A 4,018-nucleotide genomic window follows, 5' to 3' on the forward strand; every position below is an offset into this window, starting at 1 on the left:
AATCAGTATGCTAAACTATGATAAATCTCTGAATATGTAAAGCACAAGTAGTCAACTAAAATGTAGTTTGAAATCAATTTTGAAAGAACAAAATGGTGAATATATAACTGTAAACTATTTTAGCCTGTTGCAAATCAATCACTATATGCTACCATACTGAATAAAGGAAATTACTTAAACATTTCTTACAAGAATTCCAAGCCACTGCATTGCAGACGTAGCTATGAGCACTGCTAACACACAGCAATCCCTAATGCTTCTACACCTGAAATCCTCTAAAAAGCTACTATAATTAATCATTAGTTGTAAAATGCTGCCGAGCTATTTAACCTACAGTATCAGCCCACTGTAATAACCTCTGTATAGTTAAACCTCTACAATAATGTATATTTGATTATCAAACTCATCATCTTCTGGCTTCATTATAATTGATGGTCAAGGAATTGGTTAACAGCAGTTTTTTCATACTGAAAAGAAAATACAAGGACAGGCCTGAGATAATTCCTGTCCAAAGATTAAAAAGGAATCTGTATTCTACACATTACCTTTGGTTCTGAAATTGAATAAAATTGTCATTTATCCTCAGTGCAGTACCTAAGACTGAATCTAGGTGTGATGGGTTCCACCCAGGGTGCCACCTGGAACTGGGGTACCATTGAGCCCTCTGACCCACCAGCCTGGGTTCCCTCTCACTGTACTGCTGTGACAAGCTGCAGACCTGCTTCCGGTCCTACACTTCCACCAGCATATAGACAAGTAGGGACACACCCAGCTGCAGTTACATGCAAGCTCTCTGACTAGCCACTGCACGAACCAACAGTAGAAAGGTTAAAGCCAAGGTAACTCTCAGCCCCCCATGCACGCACCCTCTCTGGAGCATAAACCCCAAATTATACCATCTTGCACCGCACAAGGAACTGTACGGCATAAGCTCAGAGTTCGTGCCTCCCCCCCAATGTGGAGAGGAATATGCAACAGCCTTTGCCCCTTGAGCTATGATTTCCTATACACTCCACACCAACTCACTGGTTTAGTTTCTTAACTACAAAATATAGATTTTAAGTGATTACAAGTGATAGCAAACAGATCAAAGCAGACTACCTAGTAAATAAACAAAAATGCAAATTAAGTCTAAGATACTAGAAAGATAGGATATGAATTAGCAGATTCTCACTCTGGCTGATACAAACAGGCTAGGGACAAGCTGCACTTGCTTTATGACTTGGAATCACCAGGTTTTTCATACACAGGCTAGAAATCCCTTTAGCCTGGGTCCAGCACTTCCCCTGGTTCAGACTTTGTTCCTCAGGTATTTCCAGGAGTCCTTGTGTGGGGAGTGAAGAACCACCAATGATGCCACTCCCTGCCTTATATAGCTTTAGCAAATGGCAGGAACCCTTTGTCTCAAACTTTAGTTTGTGGAAAAACAATGACATCTCAAGATGGAGTCCAGAGTCATGTGACCTGGTCACAGGCCCTTGCATACCTTGCTGAGTCATAGCAGCCATTACTTACAGGCTGTCTGGAGTGTTCTCAGGAAGGCTCACCAAGTAGGAGATATTTTTTTCCTGAGGCCTATTGTTTTCCCTAATGGCTCCTTACCCTGAATAGGCCCTTCCCAACCAGCTATCTAGACTGAAAGCATCCTGCCTAGTGGGTGACACCCATGTATAACTACATTTGAAATGCAGATACATAGTCAACATTCATAACTTCAGATACAAAAATGATACATGCATACAAATAGGATAATCATGTTCAGCAAATCGTAACTTTTCCAATGATCTCACATGACCCATCTTGTACAAAATGCATCATAATTATGCCATAATCGTATCATAATAATATAACTATGAAGAATATGTGGTGCAGTGTCACACCATGAATTCAATGTATATTGGTACCTTTTAACTCTTTCCATGGGATCTGTTTTTCGCACCCCTTGGATACATTTTGAGATTTGGGGAATTTTTCCCATTGCCAATCAGGACAAAAAGTAAATTTTAAAATGTTTCATTTTGTCTTGACTATTTCTAGCTATTTTTTAAAAAATAGATACTATAATTTGCTTAAATGTCAAAAATCATTTTGAATCAGGAAGGCAATTTTTCTCATTTAGAAAATGCCTAAATCAGATGCTTTGACAATTTTGAACTACTTTTCCCCCCCACTTCCGCACGCCCAATTTCTTTTTGTCAAGTGGAAAAAAGTTTTGGTTTTGACCCAATGGCATTTTTTGACAAAATAAAAATCATGAAAAAATGTCTGACCAGTTCTACTTTTAAAATCATAAGTATATGACAAGTAAAAAAAAAATATAGAAGATATTGTTCACAAAGTTAGACATCACCTTTTCAACATACATAAAATGACACCAGACTGAAACTCTTACAGTCTACCTATGGAATTGCTACTTTAATATATGGAGATATACCTATCTCCTTGAACTGGAAGGGACCCTGAAAGGTCATTGAGTCTAGCCCCCTGCCTTTACTAGCAGGACCAAGTACTGATTTTGCCCCAGATCCCCATAGTGGCCCCCTCAAGGATTGAACTCACAACCCTGGGTTTAGCAGGCCAATGCTCAAACCACTGAGCTATCCATCTCCTGCTACTAAATTGCTCTATTGTTAATTGACTGTTCAGAAACTTATTTCTTTGCACTGAATTTATCATCAATTTCTACAATTCTAACAAGTCTAAAAAATGATCCATTTGTCTGCCTGTATTGAAATTGCATATATTGAGATCCTCTAGGCCCCTATTCAGCAAGACATTTAAGCACGTGCTTAACTTTGGAACTTAAATACATTCTTCACGTTAAGAGTATGCTTAAATTATCTGCTGAATTGAGCCCAAATACGGTCCATTGTAACACTGAGATTACAAGACAAATTGCAGACATTCTAAGTCTAAATATGTTTGTAATGTGCTAACAACAGTCTGATGATCTTCAGGGGACATTTATTAATTCATTCCCCCCCAAAATGCATTTGTGTATTATGTCTTTATGGCTACCCTTTCTTGTGCAAAACTCCCACTGAAATTAAATGGGAGTAATATTTCATTAAGCACTGCAGGGTTGGACTCCAAATATGGGGTGGGGCTGGGAGGTGTAATAAATATATTTCCAGAACATTGCCTAAACATTGCCTAAGCTGACCTTAGAATTTGAACCATGTTGACCTGAGGTTATGGAAGTCAACAAGAGTCGGTGCTGGGCTTTCAATCTTTTTCACACACAACCAACATGATTAAGACTATGTTGGCATGTGTGCTTGTTTTCTTCTAGCATTTAGCTACAATAATATCAATGTCAGTATCATGTCATGTTAATATGACCAATGCGGATACATTTATTTTAATATTCTGGGTCCCTTTGTTGTTGTAGACTTTCCAAGTTGCTCTCCTGAAGAAGTTCCCACTGGGGAGTGTACTGCATCTATGTATGTGTTTGATTTATTTCTATTGGGTGTTTTGCCAATATTGAAAGAAATGTAATTTCTTTTTTTCAGGTCCAGTGAGAATGGATCAATGGATTCATGCCCTGTTTGCTGATTAGTTCTGTAAGCGAGGTTTTTATCCTTGGACAATTTACTGATTTGCAAGCTTTTCTTCTCTTATATTTCTGTTTTCACTGACAGACTAAAAAAGAAAAAAAATATGCAAACCTGCAGTTGGAACAGATAGCAGCATTACATTTCTGTTGATTTACTACAGGGCCGGCTCCAGGCACCAGCATTCCAAGCAGGTGCTTGGGGCGGCAAGCTGCAAGGGGCGGCAGTCCGTGTGTTTTTGCCGCTCCAAGCAGCACGCCGAATTGCCGCCACGGATGGCAGGGGCAGTCCGTGTGCTGTTAGGGCGGCACGCACGTTTCCGCGGCGGCGGCAATTCGGCGGCAGCTTCTATGTTAAGCTGCCCTCGGGGACAATTCGGCGGCTTCTGTCTTCCGGCTGAGGGGGCGGCAAAAACAGTAGAGCCGGCCCTGTCTACTACAACAAGAAAGGTGGCAATTGGG

The sequence above is a fragment of the Chrysemys picta genome, chromosome 3, assembly GCF_011386835.1.
Source record: "Chrysemys picta bellii isolate R12L10 chromosome 3, ASM1138683v2, whole genome shotgun sequence".
Taxonomy (NCBI): domain Eukaryota; kingdom Metazoa; phylum Chordata; order Testudines; family Emydidae; genus Chrysemys; species Chrysemys picta.